Source organism: Lolium perenne, chromosome 7 (genome assembly GCF_019359855.2).
Source record: "Lolium perenne isolate Kyuss_39 chromosome 7, Kyuss_2.0, whole genome shotgun sequence".
NCBI classification, from domain to species: Eukaryota; Viridiplantae; Streptophyta; class Magnoliopsida; order Poales; family Poaceae; genus Lolium; species Lolium perenne.
In genome coordinates this window covers 200,238,605-200,249,331 of record NC_067250.2, presented here as the reverse complement: position 1 = coordinate 200,249,331, position 10,727 = coordinate 200,238,605, and the positions used below count along the sequence as shown (strand labels likewise).

Sequence of the window (10,727 nt, the reverse complement as noted above, 5' to 3'; positions counted from 1 at the left end):
TTTGTGTTTCTCTGGTCCTTTGTGTTTGTGTTTCTCTGTGCTTGTAAGGGTCAACAAATTTGTATCTTTCCGTGATATGAATGCAGAGAAATTCTCAAAAAAAAAAACTTTATAGGTGCTATACAAAAACTTTACATGTCTGTTTATCGGTCATTTACTCCCTCGTGATAAAATTTCACAACATGAAAGGAGATTAAACAAAACATGACATTGTGACATCAATCGCATATTTTCTCCGAAGGTAAGCAAGTCTCAAACATCTCATAAATTAAATGGTCAATTGCAATACAATTTATAGATGTTGCCTGCTCAATTAGTTGTCAGCATCTTGGGAAAAAAGAGCACGCAAATATGGCAACAATTATCTCATTCTTGCTCCCCATATGAAGAGGACCAGCAGCAAATTGTGTTCCTACAGAAATACCATTTCACTATCCCAAGGATCAACCTTCACCCCAAGAGACGTAAAGGCAAACAAAGTAGAGTATTATAATCAAGCCCATAAACTCACATGAGTGAGGACCTCCACCAGATTTAATCAATTTCGCTTAAAGGAGCTAGCTACGGGTTACATTTAGGAAAAACACCTTGTTCTGCTGTATATATATGTATCTATCAGAAAGATGTATGTACAGTAAATATCTCCATTTGCATACTGAGCAGGGGTAATAAATAAATAGCTACACTGTACATTGCCTAAGTTGGATAAAGACCCAATACTGAACTAAGAAGGGTTCTACCCATACAGTGATTAAGTTAACACACGAAAGTAAGGGCACTGCTATATAACATATAGAACTCTGACTTCAGCCTACACAGTATCTTGAAGCTGCTCATACCGACCAGATCAAGCGGCGATAAACATTTTATGCAATCCCAAATTACGAAATCCCGGCCATCCCAGCTCAATCCAGCACTGTAGAAGCCTTTAATACTGAGCTCCAATTTGTCAGCATCAGGAGGTTTCCACCACATGAACTTGGGTAGCATGTGATCATTGATGTATTCAGCAGTGTGCTGATAAAGCATAGTACCTCAGAATATCACTTCTTTCAACACTCCTGCTATTATTTCTTCCCTCCCACTACTTTCAAATAGAAGTTAAGACTATCAAATACGAATTGGATTCTAGGGAGAGGATTCCACGAAAATTGAGTGCAAACTTGCAGTGCTCAAGAGTCTCTAAATTTCTGATATTATGCAGGTTAAGACTCACAAATAACGCTACAAACTTCGAACAAAAAAATTATGTGAACCATCTCAATCAAATCGAATGTATATTGAACAGAAGGTGTCAATGTCTTTCCTTGCTAGTGCAAATTCCTCCTCGGAGCAATAGAGATATTTTGCAATCTCCGCAATAAGTGTTTTACATTGTACGGATAGTTCGGCTTCTAAACATTTTTTTCATATTAGGTCTGGTTGAGAGCTATCAGTAAATGAACCGCCATTGATTCTCTTTACTTATCTTCAATTTAGATTCTGCAACAGATTTAGCACAGAAAATGCCTTTTGGATCATAGTGGCAAGCAATAACATCATCCATAGCCCAGGTCACCATTCTTTTTTATAAGCATGAGTTTTTCCAAGATAATCCAGTGTGTCGCAATGTATTTCCCCTATTGATAACCTGTTCGGGCTAATTGTACGAAGATTTGTGGTGTGGCCTTAGCTATAGCTGATTGTTGCCTACCAGAACATGTTACTGAATTATAGTCCTTACATTAAGAAAATTTAACTTACTCTAAATAGTAAATGAAAAGCTCGCACAGCATGCACATACTCTGACTTCTAACAAATGTGCATGCTTGTAGTCCATTTGCAAGGGCATTCGCTAGGCTTAACTCAAAAGATGCAAATACGATAGGCCTGTCACCGCATACGGATAGTGAGAAATACCTCTACTAAAGATTTGTACTGAAGGTACATGCACATAGTTTCAGTAAGAATAATGAGAAATGTGACTGAATATATTAACTCTATGAATGGTTAGTAGGCACCACTTAATAATATACAGATGTACAATTAGTTTCAGTAAGAAGAAACTCACATATGTAAGATGAAAACAGGTAGTGCAGTTCATATGTAGACAGTAGAGCAAGCTGCAGTCTGGCTTGTAGACAAAAATTCACAAATTTCAGAAACATGGTAAATATTGTAAATATGTATAAACATTGGTACAACACATAAAAGAAATAAATGTGTTTGGACATTGTGGACCCGAATTTTCATGGCGCGTTTTTTTCTCATTAAGTGTATAAACCATTAGCCATTAACCAGTGATATATATATATCAAAGACTCATGTCATTGAACTGTTTTTTTCAGAAGATCGACATGTTAATAAGTCTCAAGTGACCCATAAAAACCGGCACAAGGAGAGGATCTGCACCCGTGTTTTGGCTAAGATCCTAATATAAGATTAAAGTAAATCATATAACTATGAAAGGTCTGGTCTTATGCAATCTATCAGTTCTTCTCATGAACCATAAATTTCATAGCACTAACGCTTGCTACAGAATAAATAAAACTATATGCTTTACTCTGTTATTTGCCCAACCTATCACAAATTTGACACAAAGCTTGGAAAATGCAACTGCTATGTGCCTTCTTGCAGCAGCATTTAGGAAAAATGAGACAAATGAGCATGTCAACACCTTATTTGGGCCAGCCTACACCAATCAACAAACTAACGATGTTACTGAATAGGTGTGTGCACCAATGGGGGTGAGAGAGGTGAAGGGGGGGGACTCCTGCTTGTCTTAGATTTAGCGTCGTTATGGCTGCAAAGCTGGCCGGACATGAGGCACCGGATATGGGAGCGAATAGGAATGCTGCAGAGCAGGACCTCACCGAAATCTTTCAACTTTAAGTAATTGCAACACACATACAGTGAATCCGGAGAGAGAGAGAGAGAGAGAGAGAGAGAGAGAGAAAAGATACCATGGACCATGAACCTTCCTTGGCTGCATGGACGTTGAAAGCGAGCACACACGCAGCGTGCCGTGCTTACTCATGAATGGTTCAGGAGCTTCGCGCCCACCAATCCTTGTCCATAGTAAACCTGGCTCAAGCGATCATATTAACTGAAAATTTCAAAGAGAAATAACAGATCAGTATGCAGATAATATTTTGTACATATAACATAGCAATTTCCATACACGCATGTACCTGCTGAAACTGCAGAATACATGTAAGCAGCCAGCCGCCAGAAGAGGCTCTCGTGAAAGTTACATGTTTTCGTCGGCCGCACAGCCCGCAAACGCAAAGTTCAAGCACGCAAACAAAAATTGAGATGCCGTTCGGCTGGGATCGTCCATGGCGTAGGTCGATGAGCTTGCAGTCCCTGCCTGCGGGCGAGGTGCGGGAGGGCTAGCTCCTGCGCGCCAACTTGCGGTCGGCCGAGCACCAGGTCCTCATCTCGTCGCTCGTCGGCCTGTCGGTGGGGAACCGAGGCAGCGGGCAGGAGGAGGCGCGGAACCGAAGAGACGGCGCGGAGGGGTGCGGCGGTGGAACCTTACGGGCGGATGCGGCGGCGGCGCTTGCTAACCCTAGGCGGCGGCGCACTACATCTCGGTTGCCAGAAAGAAAAAGGAGCGAGAGGGCAGGGGGTCCGCTGGGCGCTGGGCGGTGGGCTGGTCTGGTCTGGTCGGCTCCAGCAGGCGTACGCTACGCTGGCCCACACGGCGGTGCCGCACCGGCAAATCTCTGAGAAGCTAGGGATTGCAACAGCTTTAATCTGTTTAGATAATATGTGAGCGTCTGTGTCTATAAAGTGTTTCGTAAAAAAGAAAACATAACCCGCTAGCTATACCGCAACCACGAGACATTACATTATGCATTCAAGTTCTTATATAGGTTGGTAATTGGCCGTTCCCTTCAAAAGAAAAATGGTTGTGACTGGTCGTTGAAAGGATCGTATGCCGCACCTAAAGGGGTGGGGGATGAATATGTGCTAACCAATTTTTTGTTCTTTTTCGATTTAGGCTTGATACAAAGGTAAATTCTCTAGATATGCAACTATGTGAATTTACTTATATGACAAGATCAACAATTAAGCAATATATAGCTAAGCAATATATAGGGGAGATAATCGGATAAAGGTAACCGAGAGTGGAGCACGCGTAGACACAGAAATGATTCTTGTAGTTCTCTTCCTTTGCAAGAAGGTACGTCTACGTATGGAGGAGTGTGTTCGCTACGAAAGCCAGACCAACGCCATGAAGGCTTCACTCAGGTCTCCTGTGAGCACCGCCACGGAGGTCTAGCCCACTTCCACTAAGGGATTTCCTCGAGGCGGAAACCGGGCCTTTACAAGGTTCTTGGGGCACACATCCACAACCAAATGTGAGGCTCCCAATATCTGTAACAATACAACAACAACAACAACAACAACAACAACAACAACAACAACAACAACAACAACAACAACAACAACAACAACAACAACAACAACAACAACAACAACAGCAACAACAACAACAACAATAACAACAACAACAAGAAGAAGAAGAACAAATCAACCACAAATAACTAGGGATTCTAAAATAGGAACACTAGCAAAGGGGCCCTCAAGCATATGAGGGGGAAATGCAAATCGTTTCGGTGAAGATGTAGATCGGGGTCTTCTCCTTCGAATCTCCAAAGATCAAGAGCTTTGGTTGGTTGGAGGAGGAGATCTTGTGATTCTTGTGTTTCTTGAGGTGGCTCTAATGGTGATGAACTTGGCAGGATTTTGAGCAACTTGGGGAAGAGGAAAAGGGGGGTATAAATACCCCCCTCCAAAATCCAGCCGTTGGGGGAAATCTGGGGCCGGATAATCCGGTATAAGTAGGGGCCAGTTAATCACCCCCCCCCCCCCCGGAAAATCCGGCTTCTGGAAAAATCCGGGCAAAAGTCCGGCCTGGATCCAGGGTATTACTGAGCCGCTCGCCAAAAAGTCCTTAGCCGATTTTCAGGGGTCGAATATTTTGCAAATATCCGGCCCGGATTATCCGGCCTGGTGAAGTTTTTCCTGATTCCTTTTGACTTTTTTTCCCACACAAAACAACCACATATATATATATATATATATATATATATATATATATATATTATCTACATCATCTCAACACACATTAGTGTATCACATATATTGACATCAAACATTCAAACCTTAAACCGAAATATGTTCTTTCAGTCGTGAGGGACATATGCACCGGACATCTTAGAATGTATAAGCCTCTTTGCTATCGCACGAGTTAGGCATCGCTCATAGTTTACCTACCATGCACCAAAAAAAAACTAAATACTTGTGTTTTGCTTTGTTTAGCGTAGTGTATTTTAGTTATTGTGCTTATATTCACCACTCTTAATCTAGTACACTTGTGCATATTTTCCACCCTCTCTTTTTCTCTCTGCGCCCACCTCTCCTTGAGAGTCGCTCGGCATCCACCGGCTTGCCCGACTCTCCTCACTTGCGACGATGGCATTCGCGTGGTAGAGATGGTGGAGACAGACATGTACGAAGTAGTCTAGGGTTGGAGTAGCCCATGTGGTGTGCTTTATGCCAATAGTGCGGATTATTGCTCAAGCTAGGGCTTTTCCTTATCCTCCAATGGCTCCAGTGGATGGAAGAAATTGTGGGGAGGAAGGTCACCGTCTCTTTCAATAAGGCTAGGTTAGATGGACATTTTGAGTTATTATGCCTTTTATCTTCAAATATCCTCCGTCCGACCGTGGTGGTGAGGGGAGGAGGTGTTCCAGCGAGGGTTTCAGGGAGTCGTCAAATAGCGGGGATTTTATCTGTTGTAAATTAAACAATTGAATCTAGTGAAAGTGGGGGATTGTTGGAATTGCCCTAGAGGCAATAATAATATTTCATTGTTCAGGATAAGCATTTATACTCCATGCTAGAATTTTATTAACATGAAACATATTACTTGTGTGGTTTCATAAACAACACTGGGAGTCGTAAGGAAAGACCTCTGCATAGCTATCAGAACGAAATAAACGAATTCTGAGGAGCAAGGTATGACCCAGTGAAGAACATGCTCAACTCAAAGTTGTGTGGGTTAGACAATCCAGAACGAGTTGATCTTTCAACCGCTGACCAATCTTTAGGACTTTAGCCCCCGGTAAACCCTAGCTATGGAGATGTCCCAATTGTAGAACAAGCATAGACAAGGTATGAATTGAAAAGGACTATGTCTCATAATTGGTGTGCCCTACCTTCCCTACTAAACTATCTGCGTTGATTAATGATGTCTAAGGTTTCCTAACCATGAAATTGTATTTTCAATTAATAAAGGGGTCATGTCATTAGAAGAATGGCGTGATGAAAAAGACCTAGCTAAGAAAAGCAATAAGATCGTGTCACTATATTTGAATTATGTAGCTTTCCAATGTCAAGTATCCCTATCCTTAGACCATGAGATTATTTCACTCCCACCGGAACTTTGAGGGCATCAAGCATCACTTCGTAAATGGGTGATCATAAGGTGTCTTTAGGTACCTTAGAAAGTACTTGTTGGGTTGCATGTATCAAGACTTGGATTTTTCAAACCATGTGATAGAGAGATATACTCATGGCCCGCGTCGCACATTCTATATCGCATGCAAGCACATGACGAATGAGTTAGCCACAAGAGAATATTGTTTTACGGTATGATTAAATAGTACTTTCTATGAACGAGATTAAACTAGGTAGGGTGCTGAGATGATCGAATCTCGGGCAAGTAAAATATTGCAAGACAAATGATAAGGGGTTGCTCGATCTTCTCAGTAAGCGATGGTGGTGGTGATGAACACACGATGAACACAGCCGAGATACACGATGATGAAGTGGATGATAACTTGTATGACGCTGACGAGTCTCTCGATCGATCCCTGTCGCCAATGCAACAGCTCTCAACCCTGCAAGATATTCGCAACTCCACACACTTTCGCACGTTGCCGCTGACCACGAAGCGGTAAGTTGCAACCGTCTAATTCCCAATGGAACAACAGATCACACAAGACTTTAGTAGCAAAACTCCAGATCGATGCGAATTGGAGTATAGATTCAATAGAGTTGCAAATCAATCAACTATGAACTAAGGTTTATCTTAAACGTGGTCTGAAGCTATTATGGGGGCGTCCTGGGCACTTATATAGGGGTTCAGGATGACCAGAAGATGAGAAAATACAATAATAACCGACCCAGATCGGGATCTGGTCGAGACTGACTCGGACACGGCCGGCTTGGGGGGCGGTCGACCGGGCCAGGGACTGGCCGGTCCAGTTTGGACCAGGCCTGGGACCGGGCCACCGAGATGACATACAGCACACCCCCCGGTTGGCACCAGCGCATGATCCGGTCGGCGCCGGGCTCACCCGGCGTGGCGTCTGGTTGGACCGGACGTGAGACCGGGCCGTCCGGCGTGGCGGCCGGTCGGACCGGGCGTGGCACCGGCCTGGACGTCTTCTTCCTCCCTCGCGCATGCCTCCCTCTCCTCCCTCGCGCTTCCATGTGATGTCTTCTTGTCCAGCTTCATGTCTAGCTCCATGTCCAGCTTCACGTCCAGCTGCTCCTCTTCTCCTCGTGCGAGGCTTGCTCCATCTTCGTACCTGATCATACATAAGTAATAAGACTTAGGCAGTATAAAGTTCTCATCAATCAAAGTACCATTTAGGAACAAGTTCACATGTTGTTTTAGTAGCTTCGCACGAGCTCTTGTCATAGGTCCAATTCTAACTTCATTGGACTTGAGCTTCACAGCAGCATCGTCTTCATCTTGCAATGACGGGGGTAGTAGTTTGGTAGGGATGTCCTCATCAACAAAGGGGATGGAATACGGGGTTGGTTGAATCCTTGACATCATGGTTCAACCGATAAATATGTTTGTTGGATGTGTGAGAATCATTATGGACATTCAGGTCCCGCTGCTGATTATTGATCGGAGAGGTGTCTCGATCATGTCCACATATTCTCTAACATGTAGGCTCACACACGTAATGCTCAATGACACTAGGGTAGAAATAAGATATTCAGGATGGTTAGACCGAAAGTTTATTCAGAGTCCTAGATGGGATCCAAGAAAGCAGGAGGAGTTTTGAAATGGTCTGGAGAATAAGATTCATATATGGGAAATTCGTTTTAGGGTTTCAGAAAAGTTTAGTTTTTTCCCAATATCGTATCAGGGAAATTCTAGTAGGTTTTGGAGGGTCCCACAGCGGGACCCATCTGTCCCGAAAGGGCCACGTGGACCAAGGGTGGCGCCTAGGCCTATTTGGGCATGGGACACCGACCTCTTATGGCCCATGCGGCCAGCCCATAGGAAGCCCTAAAAGGGGTTCAACTTTGGGGGTTGGGGGGAGTCTTCCCCCTTCTCCCTTTGGGTGCAAGCCTAGGGCTTGGTACATCCAGACCTAGCCAGCCTCCCTCTAATGCCCGGCCCCTCTCTCCCTCCTCCTCTTTGAGGATAGGCAAAGCCCTTCCCGTGGAGTTCTCCACCATAACCACCATCGTTGTCGCATTGCTAGTCATAGACCCCATCTACATCTCCACCTATACTTGTTGGGTCAAGAAGGAGGAGACCTTGTTGTGCTTCACGTGTCACGTGTGCATAACTTGGACGCGCCGCTCGCCGCAATGTTGATCAGATTGGATCGCGAGGAGAACGACTACATCAAACATGGCACTGGACCATTTCCGTTCGTGTTCTACAAGAGTATGTAGAAATAATATCTCTCATTTCTTGCATATTTTTAGATTAGATTTTGACTCTTCCTAGATTCGATCTTGGTTTTATTAACATCTCGTAGGATTTTTTTCTACGCCGTGTGCTTGTGACAGTAAAGCACACGTCCGTTGGGAACCCCAAGAGAAAGGTATGATGAGTACATCAGCGAGTTTTCCCTCAGTAAGAAACCAAGGTTATCGAACCAGTAGGAGATGAAGATCACGTGAAGGTTGTTGGTGAAGGAGTGTAGTGCGGCGCAACACCAGGGATTCCGGTGCCAACGTGGAACCTGCACAACACAATCAAACTACTTTGCCCCAACTTAACAGTGAGGTTGTCAATCTCACCGACTTGCTGAAAACATAGGATTAAACGTATGGTGTCGAAAATGATGTTTGCTTGCAGAAAACAAAAGAGAACAATGATTGCAGTAGGTTGTATTTCAGATGTAAAAGAATGGACCGGGGTCCACAGTTCACTAGTGGTGTCTCTCCAATAAGATAAATAACATGTTGGGTAAACAAACTACAGTTGGGCAATTGACAAATAGAGAGGGCATAACAATGCACATACATATCATGATGACTGATACGTTGTGGTGACCCGGCATACCACTGCATGGTGTAGTATGCAAGTCTGATATAACACCAATGAAACACTGTTCCACTAGTATCATATCGCTCAGAGTGGTACAACAGAAACATATGCGGGTCCAAGGCATGTATATAGAATTACAACATTGACTCTGTTACATAAGATCATCACAGCCTCCTACTTTACAATGAGGTAAATCTGCAAATAAACTCCAGAAGAACGACTCGTAGTCTAATCCTATCACGAACTCTATTTGTAGAGTATTTGACTAGCTATAGGGGCTATGAATAGATTCTAGCTAAATAGAAGCTAGGTTTAGGAAACTAGTTCCCTTCTATGGCTAAACTAGGTTTTCTCCATGTTGGATGTGGTATCTGACTCCTCTGACAGGGTCCTGTCTCTTGAAGTAGTTGTTGACTCCTCGGCCTTCGAGTTGCACTGTAGATCCTCCTTCGATGCCTCCATATCTAAGCAGGGGATTTAAGAGTGGGATGAGTACGAGCGTACTCAACAAGTTCATTATAGGAAAGAGGTGTTTAATGCACTAGCTACAGCATTAGACCAGAAAGTCTAAGACCACTGCCGGTTTTCATACCCAATTCTTCACACGGTTGCGTATATTCCGAAGAACTATGTCCGTCAGCCTTCACCGGTGTACTAGAACTTCATGGAGCTCCTTTCCGGCCGCGTTCGCAGTTCCATATCCCGGAACAGGGAGTGACAGGTCACGGTTCTTTACACTCTGCAGAGGTGTGTTGCTTTACCCATAAGAGATCTTAACCTTGGTGCCAACCGGGAATGACCCGTCCACACTTCCTATGGTGTGAGGCCCGGTATAAGGTCATAGCCAATCATATTCCTCCGCTACCTCGCACACCCACCCGTTGTTGCAAACCCCGACCCTGGGTCCTCGTCGGTCCACTTACACCACTTAAGGACGGACCCCGACCACGACGACGATGCAGGGATCGAACCAAACTCCTTCGCCGGTAGCTGCAACCCATCATAGACCACATTACCGTGGGGAATTAGAGTGGGATCCCCACCCTCAAGTTGTTCCGCAAGCCGCAACCGCTACGGTATGCACAGCATAACCGTGGGGACTTAGAATGGGTTCCCCACCCTCAAGTTGCTCCGCAAGATACAACTGCTACGGTAAGCGCATCCGTTGATGTACAAGAGGTGGAAATACGATTGACTAGTCCGTCCCATTTCAGATCTTATGGTTAACACGGTTATTACGGCACAAGAATCACTAGCGACATTTGTTGTTTAATCCTAGATGGATATAAACCCGTGCAATGGAACCTCCACCATATCAACACAATCCATGGTTCCATTGCCCACCACATAGTCATATTCATAGTTATGAAAGTAGTGGTTTTGATTTTTATGCAATAGTGATAACCATAATACTTTGCAAGTAATTTGA

General features: G+C 44.1%; 1 long non-coding RNA gene across 1 annotated transcript; it reads right to left on the bottom strand.

Annotated features, from left to right (window-relative positions):
* Nucleotides 1-231: 231 nt before the first annotated feature.
* LOC127314508 (uncharacterized) lies at nucleotides 232-3,655 on the bottom strand. Its single transcript, XR_007859695.2, has 3 exons — nucleotides 3,171-3,655; nucleotides 2,943-3,085; nucleotides 232-2,113 (listed from the first exon to the last, which is right to left on the bottom strand). It is a non-coding gene; the product is annotated as an uncharacterized lncRNA (long non-coding RNA).
* Between the last annotated feature and the right edge of the window lie 7,072 nt (nucleotides 3,656-10,727).